The 19085-nt window shown below is 38.1% G+C and overlaps 1 gene segment (V, D, J or C); it reads left to right on the top strand.

Annotated features, from left to right (window-relative positions):
• Positions 1 to 18332, top strand: part of LOC311506741 (immunoglobulin heavy variable 1-46-like) — a 67048-nt gene extending 48716 nt beyond the window's left edge. The window contains exon 2 of the V gene segment in view: positions 17992 to 18332.
• The last annotated feature ends 753 nt before the right edge of the window (positions 18333 to 19085 follow it).

The raw sequence follows: 19085 nt of genomic DNA, 5'->3' as shown, positions 1-19085 counted from the left end.
TTCAGTAAAGATCAGTTCTCAATAAAATAGTTGAAGAGAAAACAACAATGTGGTGAAATACAAGTAAAAATAAGAGAAAACCTGCAAATGAAGTGTAGTGAATATGTAGTCATGTAATGAAGTGAGTCATAATACTGTATGAGTAGGACCAAATCAAATGATGCAGGGTCTCTTCTAAAATCACTAGAGGGCAGTCAGAGTCAAGTTTCTCTCTTCACTGTCATAAAGAGACTCTCTGCTGTTCTCGTTGATCTGAATGTTTCTTAAACTCTTGATATTGTCAAAGTTCAAATCTTTCTACCTTGAACAAAAGATGAGCAGCAGGAAGAAGATGCTGTTTATTCTTGTGTTCATTCAAAGAAACAGATCAACAGACCCTGACTCTCTACCCGACATGATGAATGGAATCAGTTCAACATGATACAGCAGAGTATGTCTGATATAGGACTGGTTGGAAAGTTACATTTCATGACTAAATGATTGATCAGAGGTGATTTCCAGGTGTGTGTTCACTCTGCAGAGAATCACTGAGCAGACTTTTCTGTTGGCTCCACTTAGAGCAGCACTGATGCTTCACATGTTTGATTCATGCTATGCAAACTCAGTGACCTTCCATGTTCCTCAGCTATAAAACCATCAGACTGTCAGGGGAGTTCACAGCAAGTCAGCTTCACCAACAAACATGTTTCCTGTAGCTCTGTTACTGCTCCTAGCAGCTGGATGTGAGTCTCTTTAGATGATAGTCAGCACATGTTGTTTTCTAATATAACCTGATCATTTAATAGAAAACATTTTCTTCTTTTAACAGGTGTGAAGTGTCAACAGTTGACACAGCCAGCCTCTGTGACTGTGCAGCCAGGTCAACGTCTGACCATCACCTGTCAGGTCTCTTATTCTGTTAGCAGCTATAGGACACACTGGATCAGACAACCTGCAGGAAAAGGAATGGAGTGGATTGGAGGTGCAGCTCATGGATACACCACATACTACAAAGATTCACTAAAGAACAAGTTCAGTATCAACTTAGACTCTTCCAGCAACACAGTGACTCTAAATGGACAGAATGTGCAGCCTGAAGACTCTGCTGTGTATTACTGTGCCAGATACTCACAGTGGTTAAAGTGAACAGAGAGGCTGTAAAACATCCAAGTATTTATTTCCACTAGAACCTCCAGGGGGCAGTAGAAGACCTAAAATATGAAGTTCAACACAAACAGTGAAGACAGCAATCAGCTGATGATGAGCACACCTGAGAAGACTGAGCTCTATTCAGTCTTCTCAGGTGTGGCTGGTTAAGGTGATTAAGCACAAGCCACAGACACCAGTAGAGGTGCAGAGGGGTGTAACAAGCACTGAAGCATGTCAGGCTCTGAAAACTACTTTCACATTGAATAACGGACGATTAAGACACACTCCAGAAGACACACTGTTAACACCTCCAACTGATTTAAGTCCAACTGACTCCAGTTAGACCAACACTGATGCTTCATATGTTTGACTGTATGCAAACTCAGTGACCTCCTTTGTTCCTCAGCTATAAAAACTTCCCATCATACTGTGGAGGAAACAGAACATCAGACTCAACATGTTTCCAACATGTTTCCTGTAAAACCATTAAACACGTCATGATCATGTGAAGTCAAACCCCCAGTCCTCATCTGAAGTTGGCTGACAGACCTCACAGAGTTACAGTCCCAGTTCTGACTGCAAAAAGAAGAAAATAAAAATACTGATCTTGATACAAATAGAGGAAGACATTGTCTGTTGTTCTGTTCCACCATCATAGTGGTTGCTTCATTACTTTCTGAATACATCAGTCACTGTCACCATGGTAACAAGATTATACTAAATGTAAAAAATGACATCAGTGAAACATTTTTTTTTTTCACTGTTATCGGTAAAAAAAGCTTTGTAAATCAGATATTATTCTGAACAAAGAGGATCTTTCTCAGCATCTCATCATGGAGACTGAAGGTTTCTCAGGAGACAGTACATGGAGCTCTAACAACTTCTATTGAATTCAAAACAAACCAGTCCAGACAAAAGCATTTACAGTTGCTTCTCAAAACACTAGAGGGCAGTCTAGGAGCAGGACTGGGTGTGATACTTGTTCTCCCAGAATTACTTGATAATCATTTGATGAAGCCTGCACAGTAGAAACATCACTAAGAAAGGACCTTAAGGTAATTCATAATGGTTCATTCATTTAAAACAAACTTCTATTTTAACCTGATCCAATGATCTATATTTATTGAGAATTGATATCATATTAAACTAATATTCATTTGTATATTTTCATAACTGATCACATCCAGCTGCATCCTTCCTGAGAGGAGGAGTCAATGCAAAACAAAGATGTCTTCCACCTCTACTTATCTGACTGCAGAGAGGATGACAGAGAACAGTGGACACACAGTTTAACATGATGGACTGTAGGACAGGACTGCTGCTTTTAACTATCTGCTGGGCAGGTCAACACTTTCACTCATCTTCATTTTACATAGCTTTGATTGGAGTCAGCAGCTTATTTCACTTGATGCTTTTTATTCTCTTGACAGGTGTTGATGGTCAGACTCTGACACAATCTGAACCAGTGGTTAAAAGACCTGGAGAATCCCACACACTGACCTGTACAGGCTCTGGATACAACTTTGGAGGCTATGGCATGAACTGGGTCAGACAGGCTCCTGGAAAAAGACTGGAGTGGATCGCTTATATATGCACATCCAGTTCTCCTATCTCTTACTCCCAGTCAGTCCAGGGTAGATTCACCATCTCCAGAGATGACTCCAGCAGTAAAGTCTATCTCCAGATGAACAGTCTGAAGACTGAGGACACAGCAGTTTATTACTGTGCCAGGAGAGACTCACAGTGAGAGACAGTAATAGGAGAGTCATACAAAAACTACTTCCTCTATTTACCACCACCACTGGAAACATTCAGCTTCTTCTCTTTCATTCTTCTTGTAACATTGATGTCAATAAATTTAAGTGGTAAAATGTTCATTCTCATTAAAACGTGGTTACAACACATGAGAAACAGTTCAGAGTAGGTTGAAATTTCAGAAACCAGTGTGTGTTACCTTTTTGTCTTTTTGTTATTGAAATTCATTCATAATTATTCAAGATATGATTTTCAGTCCAAATGAAATAATACATATGACAGACAGTAAATAATTCATGTCTCTCCTTTATTTTCATGTGTCTGTCTGACTAAGAACAGACAGATTGTTTGTATCGTAACTTGAAACAATGGTCATCACCTCTATACTACTGATTTCTTCACACAGATAGTTTTCATCCCCACATATTAAAATAAAAATCTCATATTGAATGTTTCTACAACTGAGGAGGATGTGTGGTGTGAGAGCCAGAATACTTAACAACAACTTAAAATAATACAATTCATCTAAAATGAAACTATTCTTATTCGAGATTAGATTACTTTTTTGTCCCCTCTAACTATATGTACATGATATCCAAGTGTAGTATAAATCCAATAGTCCTCTCAGACCATTCTAGAATCCACCTACAGATCCAATGCATTCAGAAAAGGTTTATCTCTAGGCGATGGAGATTTAACCCTTCCCTTTTTAAAGATAATGAACTTAAATCAATCATACGTGTGTGGATATCAAATTATATTAAAGAAAACAACGATCCCTCCTTAGAGCCTAATATTATTTGGGAGGCAGCAAAAGCTACATTAAGAGGACTTCTTATCTCATATGTCTCATTTAAAAATCATGAAAAACTTGGTAAAAGAAAAGAAATAGAAAGAGAAGTAATACAAATGGAAAACCTTCATAAAAAAGCACCTACTGAGAACAACCGGAAACAATTAGTTATTGCTAAAGCAAAATTAAACACTATGATATCAGAGGAGATCATACAAAAAATGAATTTTATTAAACAAAAAGATTATGAAATGGGAAATAAACCAGGTAAATTATTAGTCCATCAAATAAAGAAGGAGCAAGCTGAAAAGACTATAAAAGCTATACACTTTAGTGATAATAAAACAACCTATCACCCTGGAGAGATCAACCAAACCTTTTTCAATTTCTATAATAATCTTTACAAATCACAAAGGGGTTACTCTCAACAAAAATTGGAGGATTACCTCAGCAAAATCAAGCTACCTGAAGTCTCAGCTTCAGACCAACACTCCTTAAATTTACCATTTACAGAAGCTGAAATACTGGCTACAATTAATTCAATGTCGTTAAATAAAAGTCCAGGACCAGATGGTTTCTCAGTAGATTTTTATAAAGAGTTTTGGCCTGAGATCCATCCTATATTTATGGCAATGGTGAACAACTTCTGTAAGGAAAAAATACTCCCGCAGACAATGAACTTGGCTTATATTAGTGTTTTACTTAAAGGTGGCAAAGATCCCCTGCAATGCTCATCATACAGGCCTATAAGCCTCCTGGACCACGACTACAAAATTATCACCAAACTTTTAGCTAGAAGGCTGGAGTCAATCCTACCTAAACTAATTAACCCAGACCAGTCAGGCTTTATAAAGGGGAGATATGCAACTGACAACATTAGGAGAACTCTGAATATAATAAACTGTATTAACAATCAGCGGAAGCCCTCTCTTCTGTTATCTTTAGATGCAGAGAAGGCTTTTGACAGGGTTGAGTGGAGCTTTCTCTTTTCTATTCTGGTGAAATTTAAAATGGGTGGTAACTTTATTGATTGGATTAGGAGTATTTATAACAGCCCTAAAGCTGCAGTCATAACAAATGGCTACTGCTCAAACTTCTTTGCTTTAACTAGAGGGACCAGGCAGGGGTGCCCTTTGTCACCTTTACTTTTTGCCATGGTGATTGAACCACTGGCTGTATTTGTTAGAGACAACACCAATATCCAAGGTTTCAAGTTTGACGCTAATGAACATAAAATGTCCTTATATGCTGACGACATTCTCTTATATATCACTGATCTGGACAATTCTATTTCTCACCTCCTAAATACAATTAAAGAATTTGGTAACTATTCAGGATATAAGATAAATTTTAACAAGTCCAATGCCCTTTTCCTACACACGATACCAACTGAAGAATTGCTATATTCTAGTGGGTTTAATGCTACACCAAAAGGCTTTAAGTACTTGGGTATATTCATTACTCCAGATTTGGATAACTTAATTAAAGAAAATTACACTCCCCTTTCACTTAAGGTTAAGCTAGAGTTATCAAAGTGGGCCTCTCTGCCATTATCACTCTTGGGCAGAATAAATGTAATTAAAATGAATGTTCTCCCAAGATTTATTTTTCTTTTCCAGATGCTTCCATGCTTTTTATCTACAGAGTTCTTTAATTCAATTAATAGCTGTCTCTCGAGATTTATTTGGAGGAATAAAAAACCTCGGATTAGTCTATTGACTTTAATGAAACCTGAAATTTTGGGAGGTCTGAGCTTACCCAACCTCCAATATTATTTTTGGGCAGCCCAAATAAGGAACCTGATCTCATGGTCAATGGAGAGACATGAATCCATGTGGGTTCAGATGGAATCAAAACCATTCGAACCGCTGCCTCTCATCTCCCTCCTATTTATAAACCACTTTGAAAAGATAAAAAATATGAATAAATGTTTCTCCGTAACCAATACTCTACAAACCTGGAAAGACTGTAGAAAGAAAATGGGCATTATCTTGTGTACCTCCATACATTCTCCGATATTTCAAAATCCAGACCTTAATACCCAAATTACTTTGGTCAATACAGGTCAATGGATAAATTCTGGCATAATACATTTTAAAGATTTGTTAAATCAGAATTTGCAGTTAAAACCATTCATGGATTTATGTTCACAATATGACATTTCCAATAAACATTTTTTTAAATATTTACAGATCCGAAGTGTTACAACCACTCTTATTAAGGAAAAAAAAATTCGGCTTGAGCTATCTGAAATGGAAGACACTTTGTTATCCTCAGACACAATAAAAGGAAAGATTAGTGTATTTTACAATATTCTGATAAGAGAAGGTCAATCCTCTTTCCAATTGTTAAAGAAAATATGGGAGAAGGACCTGGGGAGAACTTTTGAAGATAGTGTATGGTTGAATATCTGTAATAGAATTCATTACCCATTTACAAGCAATAAAATTAAGGAAGCTAATTTCAAGTTCATCCACAAAACTTACCTAACTCCATTAAAAATGCATAAAATATCAAATGATATATCAGCAGCTTGTCAGAGATGTAATAAGGCGGAGGGGACATTCATGCATATGTTTTGGGATTGCAGTCTTTTAATAAGTTATTGGAGCTCAATCCACTCTTTTACTCGGTCTGTCATGGAAATACAACTTGATCTGAGCAGCAGTTTATTTTTATTAAACGACACAAATAACTTACAGTTAGATCAAAAAAAATGCAGGATACTCTTTTTGATCACTTATTTTGCAAAGAAATGCATACTTTTATTCTGGAAGAATGATACCCCTCCTTCTTTCAAGATCTTCCTTGAACAACTGTCTTCATTTTTGCCTTTAGAAAAACTGACTCTGGAGAAATACAATCGTGGACATCTTTTTCAAGAATTTTGGTGCCCTATACTATTGGGTATGGCAAAAGCATGAACTGGTATATCAAGGGCTGTGTACATGCTGCTCTTTTATTGTTACTTTGGCTACCATATCGATATGCTGACATTACTGCTGCCCCAAATATTTTTAATTTTAATTTTTTATTTTTCGTTTGCTTTTTCTTTTATATATATATATATATATATATATATATATATATATATATTTTTTTTTTTATTATTATGATTATTTTTTTTCTTTTTATCCTTCTTCCGTTCTTATTTCCAGTAATATTTGTACTTTTACGTTTGTGTGTTTTGTTGGGTTATCCCTCTAAGGGTGGGGGGTGGGAATAATGCTCAAAGGAAAATTGTAAACTGTATGACCGAGGAGCAGTATTTCTGTATGTTATTTGAATGACTTTCTTTTGAGAAATAAAAAGATATTACAAAAAATATAAAACAATAAAAAAAAATAAAATAAAATGAAACTATTTCAGTGAAACATTAATATTACAACTTCTCAACATATACTCAGCATGCATCACTGTCAGACTTTAACTATTGTTTCATTTGTGTAAATGCAGAGAGGTTTTCAGAACGTTCCAGTTTTAATGAGATTAAAATACCATATGGAAAACAGAGGTGATTCAGGCATGTCTGAACTCTGCAGATATAATAACACTGAGAGAACTACATGTGTTGAATTCTATGCAAACTCAGTGATCTTCTTTGTCACTCAGCTATAAAAACTCCTTCATTGACATCAGACTGTCAGTGGAGTTCACAGAACATCAGACTCAACATGTTTCCTGTAGCTCTGCTGCTGCTGTTGGCAGCTGGATCCTGTGAGTCTCTCTGGGTTTGTCTCAGTCAACAGTTGTTCTTCTGCAGAGTCACTTGATAGATTGGAACAAAACTTTTTCTTCTTTTAACAGGTGTGAAGTGTGAACAGTTGACACAGCCAGCCTCTGTGACCGTGCAGCCAGGTCAACGTCTGACCATCACCTGTCAGGTCTCTTATTCTGTTAGTGACTACCACACACAGTGGATCAGACAACCTGCAGGAAAAGGGCTGGAGTGGATTGGGATGAAAAGTGCTTGGTCTTCATCCTACAAAGATTCACTAAAGAACAAGTTCAGTATCGACTTAGACTCTTCCAGCAACACAGTGACTCTAAATGGACAGAATGTGCAGCCTGAAGACTCTGCTGTGTATTACTGTGCCAGAGACTCACAGTGGTTAAAATGAACAGAGAGGCTGTACAAAAACATCCAAGTATTTATTTCCACTAGAACCTCCAGGGGGCAGTAGAAGACCTAAAATATGAAGTTCAACACAAACAGTGAAGACAGCAATCAGCTGATGATGAGCTTTGTTACTGTCTGTTTCATGTATTTTTTCCTAATATGGGTAATATTGAAGGTTAAAGGCAGGTGCATGATAATATATATACCTGACACATCAATTAATTGAGCATGATAGATACAGTAGATAGATCGAGAAATCCACTGATTGATCGATTGATTGATTGATAGACAGATTGATTGATAGGTACTTTATTTATCCCGAGGGAACTTCCGTGTCCAGTAGGATATTTGCATATATAGATTTACTACATATCACTGAACAAGCTTCTCTGTCTGACTATGGTGTCCTCTAGAGGGTGGTGGATGTTGTTCATAATGGACCAGAGTTTGTTCAAGGTCCTTCCATCTACCACAGATATCAGGGACTCCAGCTCTGTCCCTACCACAGAGTCCTCCTTCTGGATCAGCTTGTCCAGCCTTGAGGTGTCCTTCTTCTTAGTCCTCTCCAGCAGCTTCCTGCAGATATTAAACCACCTTAGCCTCCTGAGACGGCTCTGACCTTTGTTGTATACTGAGTCTATGTTAGCAGTTTCTTCATGAAAATATGGGGACACTAAGTTGGTCTGAATGTTCTCCATTGACTAAAAGTTCAATTAATTTGCAAAGGACACAGACGTATAAAAATAGAGGAATTATTGAGGGATTACAGTGTCTGAACACTTGGAGGAGGAGTTTACTGTTACAGCACAGACAGAAACAGTCCATCTAGATCATCCATCATCCATCTAGATACTCGTCTTCAAGAAGTCAGTTTCTCTTCCAATTATTATTGACAAAAAAAAAAAAAAAAAAACATATGTGCAATTTGTCTTTTTTTTAAAAATAATTTAAAGTATTTGTTTTGGTTGAAATAATCAGATATTCAGTATGATATACTGTTTTCTAATAAATACAAACGAACCAAAAATGACTTGATGAAAATGCAGCATCAAATGAGGTTGCGTGATTTGTTTAAGCCAGTCATGAATTTTGCTGGATATTAAATTTAAACTAACAAAACCATCAAGTCCAGTCCAGCTGCATCCTTCCTGAGAGGAGGAGTCAATGCAAAACAAAGATGTCTTCCACCTCTACTTATCTGACTGCAGAGAGGATGACAGAGAACAGTGGACACACAGTTTAACATGATGGACTGTAGGACAGGACTGCTGCTTTTAACTATCTGCTGGGCAGGTCAACACTTTCACTCATCTTCATTTTACATAGCTTTGATTGGAGTCAGCAGCTTATTTCACTTGATGCTTTTTATTCTCTTGACAGGTGTTGATGGTCAGACTCTGACACAATCTGAACCAGTGGTTAAAAGACCTGGAGAATCCCAAACACTGACCTGTACAGGCTCTGGATTCACATTCAGCAGCTACTGGATGGTCTGGGTCAGACAGGCTCCTGGAAAACGACTGGAGTGGATTTCCCTTATTCATCCTGATGGAAGTAGCAACAAATACTACTCTCAGTCAGTTCAAGGCCGGTTCACCATCTCCAGAGACAACAGCAGAGAGCAGGTGTATCTGCAGATGAACAGTCTGAAGACTGAAGATTCTGCTGTTTATTACTGTACCAGATACTCACAGTGAGAGACAGAAACAGGAGAGTCATACAAAAACTACTTCCTCTATTTACCATCTTTGTGTTTTTAAAGGAATCATGGACGATCAGGAAAATACTTCACAATGACCTACAGGTGGCAGCAAGACATCATGAATGAGAGGATAGAGAATGAAATACAGATGCACACTAGGAAAGGAGCAGCTGTGGTTGTGGTCTGTGACTTCCTGTTTCATATAGTTGCCAATAACAAGTAGTTTTTTGGATAACGATTCTCATGAGAAGTTACAGCTCTTGTATCACGGAATGTTTTAAATATTAATAACTCTTATTAGTTTGAATTTTTCATTACAATTTAATATTTAAAAATTAGTTCAATACATTCTTAATGAAAGTAAAACTAGTAGTAAGTTTTAATCAACCATGTCATAAACAGCAGCTGATCACTGATGTTGAACTTCTATGAATACAAAACATTTCTACAAATCAAGAGACAATAATGTAAATGATGTTAAACTGAAATACAAGATAATGTGAGAGTGAAAAGAGCTTCTGTTATAAAAGATATTCATTAATACACAGGATTAGATGTTACAATCCCTTGTGCCAAAATCCCAAGCAAAACACATTTAGAGGCCCTGTCCAACTGAGAAACCCTAACAAACCTACAGTCATCTGATATGACGATTAACCTACAATCTAAATGAACTAACCAAATGCTGCTGGCTTGTATGGCCCGCTCAGCAGCTAACCAAACAAAAAAATATCGCTGCCAACATGAAGACATCAGGATACCTGGCCTAGTCACCAGCAGTATGCAGCATGTCACTGGGGTTTTCAAGTGGGCACCTCCCTTCACCGATGTTTCATTAAGTTAGGCCCACGACACCTCAAGAAGGCTTAACAGTGAATTCCAGCATCCTGGAGTCACCCCCCACCACGCTGCCACTGCAAAACCCCTTTTTTTCCCACCATTTCTCACCATTAATATTAGACAACAACTAATATTTCAATAATTAGCCTCGTCCTTTTATGAATCACGACCCAAACAAACATATCTACCATGGTTCGCCCCGTTGATGTGGGCTGAAACACGAACCAATCGACCACATCGACAATGATTTGCAAACACACTAAAGTCACGCAGATAGATTAAGATATTAATCCTTGTCATGATTTTCCACCATAATTTTAACTGAACATTCTGTTAAATCTTTAAATCTTAAATCAGTGATGAACATTTATCTCTATATGTTTGATTGGGTTACATTCCTTAAACAGAAATAAAAGCAACGAGCTGAAAGTCAATACAACTCCATAAATCCATGAGGAGCTGCAGATTGGAGTCAGAACTCAGTCATCACTCTGAGTCCACTATTACCTGTCTGGATAGGCTGATATTAATGCTTCATGTGTTTGACTGTATGCAAACTCAGTGACGTCGTCTCTACTCAGATATAAAAACTTCACATCAGACTGTGGAGGAAACAGAACATCAGACTCAACATGTTTCCTGTAGCTCTGCTGCTGCTGTTGGCAGCTGGATCCTGTGAGTCTCTCTGGGTTTGTCCCAGACAACAGTTCCTTCTTTTGAATTGTAACATGATTATTTAAAGTAAATATATATGTTCCTCTTTTTAACAGGTGTGAAGTGTGAACAGTTGACACAGCCAGCCTCTGTGACTGTGCAGCCAGGTCAACGTCTGACCATCACCTGTCAGGTCTCTTATTCTGTTGGGAGCTATAGGACAGCTTGGATCAGACAACCTGCAGGAAAAGGACTGGAGTGGATTGGAATGAAATATACTGGAGATTCATTCTACAAAGATTCACTAAAGAGCAAGTTCAGTATCAACTTAGTCTCCTCCAGCAACACAGTGACTCTAAATGGACAGAATGTGCAGCCTGAAGACTCTGCTGTGTATTACTGTGCCAGAGAGTCACAGTAACACAAACCACCAACAGACCTGAACAAAAACCTCTCAGTGTCTGAACACTTGGAACATGAAGCCACCAGAGGAGGAGCCCTCACACCACTAATGATTTCAGCTGTTTACTGTTACAGTACAGACAGAAACAGTCTTTAGATTTGATCAAATGATCTCAGTGTGATGTGACTTTAAAAACTGAATCTTCTGAAGACGTTCATCTTTAAGAAGCCAAATGTATCTTCCATCATTATTGAATAAATAGCATAGTTATCATTGGTCTTTTTATTTAAATAATGAATCATTAATGTGATATGAGCAAACAACATATGTCTGCTAAAGATGTTTTAGTTGTGATATCAAAACACAATTTAAAGCATTTGTTTTGGGGGAAATCCTCGTACAAAATGTTGTAATGAATAAAAAAGAATTCATTATAATAATAATAATATAATGTACAAAATAATCACATATATATTTTTTTTGTACCTGCTAATATAGTGCTGGAATGGCCTGGCAGTGGTTGGATTGAAACAGGAGGCTTGAGGCTCAGATGAGGTTCAGACCAACCAAGTGTTTATTCACCAGTGTAAATCATTACAACAAAAAAAGGACTTACAAGACATAACAAAATAATTCCTGACTAATGTGCTTTGGTGGCCTGAGGTCTGGTAGCAGCTCTGCCAATCAACCAGTCCCCCTTGTCTCTGTGAGAGGGGTCCCTTTTATAGGCTGCTACTAATTACACTTCAAGCTCTACCACTGAACAGGTGGGCTCCCTCCCTAGATCCACCATACAAGATCATGGTAAATCACATGAATGAACAAATTCATAAACTCACAGATCACAAAATCAGCTTCTGAAGATCAGATACAGGTTGAATGAATGTTTCAGGCCAGTCGTGAATTTAACTGGATATTAAAATCAGACTAACAAAACCAACAAGTCCAGTCCAGCTGCATCCTTCCTGAGAGGAGGAGTCAATGCAAAACAAAGATGTCTTCCACCTCTACTTATCTGACTGCAGAGAGGATGACAGAGAACAGTGGACACACAGTTTAACATGATGGACTGTAGGACAGGACTGCTGCTTTTAACTATCTGCTGGGCAGGTCAACACTTTCACTCATCTTCATTTTACATAGCTTTGATTGGAGTCAGCAGCTTATTTCACTTGATGCTTTTTATTCTCTTGACAGGTGTTGATGGTCAGACTCTGACACAATCTGAACCAGTGGTTAAAAGACCTGGAGAATCCCACACACTGACCTGTACAGGCTCTGGATACAACTTTGGAGACTATGGCATGCACTGGGTCAGACAGGCTCCTGGAAAAGGACTGGAGTGGATCAGTTTAATCTATTATGACGGTAGCAACAAATACTACTCTCAGTCAGTTCAAGGCCGGTTCACCATCTCCAAAGACAACAACAGAGAACAGGTGTATCTGCAGATGAACAGTCTGAAGACTGAAGATTCTGCTGTTTATTATTGTGCTAGAGACTCACAGTGACTGAAGTTGGTTGAGCAGCTGTACAAAAACCTCCACAGACACCAAACAGCAATGTGACTCAGAGACAGCTGGGTTTTCTGTCTCAATGTTTGATACTTAATCATCATTTAAATACAAACCATATAAGATATGAAATCAGGTCGATCAGAATTATATTAAACAATGATTTTGGCTGATTAGGAATGTGAGACGTTGACAATTAAAGATCAATTTAAAGCATTGGTTTAACTTTGTGAGATTACAGAAAATACATTTCAAAGAAATGTTGCTCAGTGATCAGAATAAAACTGTAGATTATTTATTTTGTTGTAAAAACAACCTGATGTCTAAACTAGGACTGATATTTTAGAATGATTAAATGAATCATGGTTGTAGTGTTGATGATATACACAGATCAGAGAGGATTGACTTGTTGACATCAGTTCCCTTCATTTTACCAAATATCAGAAGTCTCACACAGCTTCTATATAGAGACAACTAAATGATGATGTTAAAGGAGGTGGAAATGTTGATGGGATTTAAACTCAGTGATGCAGCTGCTCATGGATATGTCAACAGTGTGACTGGATGGATAGAAATCAGCAGAGATGACAGCATCAGCATGAGATATCTGAGACTGTCCAACTTAAAGTCAGAGGACTCTGCTGTGTTACTGGGTCAAATACACAAAGGAAGAACAGAGGCTCAACAAATACTTCACAATGACCTACAGGTGGCAGCAAGACATCATGAATGAGAGGATAGAGAATGAAATACAGATGCACACTGGGAAAGGAGCAGCTGTGGTTGTGGTTTGTGACTTCCTGTTTCATATAGTTGCCAATAACAAGTTGTTTTTTGGATAACCAATGGATAATAATGATATTTTACAGCAGTGTTGAACGACACATGAACTGTAAGTGGACATTTATCCATAATATTCCAAATCTAAAACTGGTCCAGTTGCTGCTGAGAACAACAATATGAATCAAGTTAAAAACTGCAGTAACATATTGAAGAGAAGTTGTGAAATATATATCATTAATATTGAAGTTGATTTAGCAGCTTATTTCTCCATGAAGTTGTTTATTTATGGAGTCAATAGGAAGCATCATCATCATTTATTTGGAGTTGTGTCTTTGTCCAGTTGAAGCTTCAAGGTGTAAATATCCAAATGTAGAATAATGATCTACATCGTTGAGTTTTCAGAGATGTGTGAAATATGGTGTGTTTCTCTTTGAGGAGGAGGAGTCAATGCAAAACTGATATCTTTGATGTGTTTATATGTGTTGCAGAGCAAAGGTCAGCTCAGTCTAACATACACACTGCAGACTGGACAGAGACAAACGGCTTTCACAATGATCACTACTGACTTTGTGCTTGTTTTTCTTTTGTTGTCAGTTAACTGGGACGGTAAGAATCAAACATTTTCTTTACAGACATGCTGATCAAAAAGACAATGTATCTGCAGGACAGTAGGTAATGAGCTGTGTGTCTGCAGGTACTGAGGGTCAAACACTGACTGAGTCTGGACCAGTGGTTAAAAGACCTGGAGAATCCCACACACTGACCTGTACATATTCAGGGTTCAGTAGTCATCACTGGAACGCTTGGATCAGACAGGCTGCTGGAAAAGGACTGGAGTGGGTTGCTAATATTAATAATGCTGGTGGTGACATCTCCTACTCTCAGTCAGTTCAAGGCCGGTTCACCATCTCCAGAGACAACAGCAGAAATCAGGTGTATCTGCAGATGAACAGTCTGAAGACTGAAGATTCTGCTGTTTATTATTGTGCTAGAGTGTCACATTGACTGAAGTTGGTTGAGCAGCTGTACAAAAACCTCCAGTATTCTTCTCATGGGAGGTTACAGCTCATGTATGAAGGTATCCTTTTTTTTAATCTATTGTTTTAAATAACTCCTTTTTCATAAATAGTTTGAAATTTTTATTACACGGAGAGGTTGAGGAGGTTGTTTGTCCTTCAAGCCATAAGATTATACCACGCCTCAGTGTGAGGAAACAACTGGACTGTTGTCATTGCTCCCACTGCTGTGTATTTTTTACACACCATTATATATTCATATTATTCTATAACTTAAATATCTTTTCTATTTGCTTCTATGCGATGAAGCTACTGGACACTGAGTTTTACCTATACGGTGGCAAAGAAAAACTCCCTTTTAACAGGAATAAACCTTGAGCAGGATCTTAACCTCACATGGAGGGACCCATCTGTCTAAGGCCAGCCGGGCAGAGACAGAAAAGAGAGAAGAGAACAGCAGGAGGAACGAGACAAACATGCATCTGTCATAGATACATACATCTGACCAAGCGCTTTGTACATGTAGCATCTGATGATCCAGTATTCTTGATAATAATTTATAATAGTAGTTAGTTTTAATTCTAGGGCGGCACAGTGGCGAGGTGGTTAGCACTGTTGCCTCACAGCAAGAAGGTCACCGGTTCGAATCCATGGGCCGTCTGGCCTCTCTGTGTGGAGTTTGCATGTTCTCCCTGTGTCTGCGTGGGTTCTCTCCGGGTGCTCCGGCTTCCTCCCACCATCCAAAGACATGCTCATTAGGTTAATTGGTGACTCTAAATTGGCCGTAGGTGTGTGTGTGAGTGTGAATGGTTGTCTGTCTCTGTGTTTGCCCTGCGATGGACTGGCGACCTGTTCAGGGTGTACCCCTGCCTCTCGCCCGATGACAGCTGGGATAGGCTCCAGCAGACCCCACGACCCTTAACAGGAATAACCGGGTATTTGAATTGATTCATGTTAATGTGTGAATGGAAATCTGAACACTACCTCTGCACAAATAACTCCAACTCCAAATAACCAAACCAACTAAACACAATAAAAGTGGACAATACTAAATACAGCAGAGTGGTAATAATTAGATCATTTCCTAATTTCAAATAAACATGATTTCAATTTTAATCAGTGTTTTCTTTAATTGTTTTATTATTTTTTGTTTCCATTTCAGTATCAGTATCTTCAGACGTCCTCTACAGTCAACATCATCATAGATTTTGTCTCATTAAAAGAAGAATACCAAACATTTTTCTTTATTAGTGTTTGTTCAGTGTCATGATTAGAACTAAGAAAAAAGATGTTTAAAGGACAAGGGAGCAAACATAAAATAAAATGAAATGAAATAAAATAAAATAAAATAAAATAAAATAAAATAAAAAATATAGAACTTATACTTTTTAATATCCTCATTAGGATATTAGACATGTTCCTCTGCTGATGTAGAGATACTCTTCTTCATGTGTTTCATGTTCTCTTTTAAACCTGCAGAGGGAGGTCTATGCAAACTCTCCCTCTCTTATTACAGTTTTTCTCCATTGGTTTGGCTCATTTCTTGAAACCGAAATTACATTCTCAAAACTCTAAGATCATTTGGCAGAACAGTCTTACAGTTCAGCACAACTCACTTACTCACTTGCAAAAGCTAGTTTCTCTCCCAAAACAGTTCACTCATGCTTCAAACTAAATTCCTTTCTCAGATAAAGAGTCAAGTGCCACGAAATTGCAAAGATCCTTCTCAATTGCTTTGGCTCATTTCTCGAATTAGACCGGACGTTCTCCACACTCTTGGTGCTTTTGACAAAATAACCTGGATGGTTCAGCACAACACCATGGTTCACCTGCAAAAGCTCATATCTCTCCCAAAACAGTTCACTCATGTGTCAAAACTAAATTTCTTGCTCATATAAATAGTCAGTGCCCCCAAAATGCATTGTCCCTTTGGCATTGTGTAAGCACTGCAAGTCAAAATGTTTAAATATTTTGTCACTATGGCAGAAGGCCATTGAAATATTCTTTATGTCCACCTCTCAGTCTTAGCCCAGTCCTTCATTGACAATGGTTACTGTACTAGCTTTTTTGTGTAGCTAACAGAATATAATTGTGTGTAAAACTGAAAAATAGGCTTTTACGCCAAGAGTAGCCTCAGGTTTGACATCACACATTGCACTCAGACTGCCAAGGACATTGCAACCATTTTTATTCACAAACTGAAAGTAGCTTCCATACATCAGAGTCAAAGAAAAGGTATACAGCATAATATTCTGTAATATAAACAACACATAAACAAAAAACAAGGGAAATTACAGGCAAATGAGCACATTATTAGGCTACAGTGCTGTAAATAAAGCTGTAAATAAAAACTTCATTGGTCGCTGTCCTCATCCTCCCTCTCCTGGCCACCGTCCTCATCCTCCTGGCCATCTACACGCTGCTGTCTGTCTGGCCACAGATTCTCATCCACATCGCAACGGATATTCTCCCTTGCGATGCATCGAGAAAAGAAACGGCGTGCGTGTCTCAACCATCCCCTACACTGATCCCCTGTGATGTCTTCACACGCAGCGTCCATTGCCTGGAGCAGGGATCTGAGATGAGATGAGTGAAACACCTCCTTCGTTAGTCAAGTTCTAGTTTCACCTGACTCAATTACTGTACTCAATGTATCAAATGTTCCAAGAGATTCATATGGTATTCATGGTATTATGTTCTTGACTAATTTTGATAATTGAACAGACTATTGTGCAAGTGATGACTTACACAATGAAATGATGCTGACATGTTTTGCAGAGAACAACCATTACACTGAGAATCGACAATCAGTTTTGATGAAAAAGATCTATTCATTTGGAAATTGTGCTAAATGAAGGCTACCTGTACTTAATCATTTGAATAGATGTAATGACATATTGAGACATGTACTAAGACAATTGCAACTTGATGAAATGAATGAGAAATGCAATTCTGTTGTGGACAATTGCCAAGTGGTTTGGAGATTTGTCCATGTTGTTTTGAGAATGTAATTTCGGTTTCAAGAAATGAGCCAAACCAATGGAGAAAAACTGTAACACACCATCAGAAACTCTCATCCAGTTTGTGGCAGAACACTGAGACAGATCTGAAACACTCTGAGAGAATTAAAGGACAGGTTTGATCACAGGATGGAACATACAGTAGTCTGGACTTTAATATTAGTAGTTACTATTCATGGTAAGGAGATCTGTTGTGCTTTCCTTCTTGTGATTTCTTTTGACGGAAACTGATCATGAAGTTTTTTTGTCTGTTTGTTTAACAGGAGTTTGGAGTGAGAGAATGGACCAGTCTCCCTCTGAGGTGAAGAGACCTGGAGAGACAGTGAAGATGTCATGTGTCATATCTGGGTTTGACATGACGAGCTACTACATTCACTGGATACGACAGAAACCAGGAAAAGCTCTGGAGTGGATTGGGAGGATGAACGCAGGTCGTAACTCTGCTATCTATGGCAGTTCTTTCCAAAGTCGTTTCGTCATGACTGAAGATGTGTCCAGCAGCACTCAGTACCTCCAGGTCCAGAGACTGACAGTAGAAGATTCTGCTGTTTACTTCTGTGCTCGACAAAGCACAGTGACTGAAGACAGTGGAGCAGCAATGTGACTCAGAGACAGCTGGGTTTTCTCTGAACATATGTCCACAATAGATTTCTGTATGTTTTACATTAAATGCACAAGTAATACACATTTTATAGTATTTGATATCAGATATTTATATGAATTAATATGTTAATATTACAATAATAATTATCCCCTGTCACGACCAGCTTGACTGGCTCACAGTAAAGTGATTGAACACAAGCAGAAACTGCTTAAAATGTAATTTATTAAGACCAAACAACTTAAACAATCAAGGAACAAGATGGGTCGGTCAAATAAACTAAACAAAGAAGAAACCACTCAGGCCAGCCCACAAAGGACCGTAGGACCTGGTGTTTTCCCCCTAACCCTGAACATACCAAACTGAACCCTGATCAGAAATAAGACAGAGAAAGAGAGACTACTGAACCCTTCCAACACAATAAAGAAGTAAAACAGAAGCTACATAAACACTGACTCCTGCTGCACTGACCAGGAGAATACGATGTGAGACAGAGTGCCAAGGTTCCTCCCCCTATTTATTGGATCCTTCTGATTTCTCCAGATCAGCTTCATCTGAGGGAGAGAACACAAGATTTAAACAGTCTTTACTGCTCTGGACCAACAGAGGTGAACACCATCATTTTAGATTTACATTTATGTTTGATCTTCTTACATCACTAACAGTAACAGAACTCTTTCAATGAGAAAAGCACTGATTTTAGAATGATTAAAATACTCATGGTTGTAGTGTTGATGATATACACAGATCAGAGAG

This window comes from Chelon labrosus (genome assembly GCF_963514085.1).
Source record: "Chelon labrosus genome assembly, chromosome: 21".
Lineage (NCBI taxonomy): Eukaryota > Metazoa > Chordata > Actinopteri > Mugiliformes > Mugilidae > Chelon > Chelon labrosus.
This window is presented reverse-complemented; position numbering and strand designations above follow the sequence as displayed.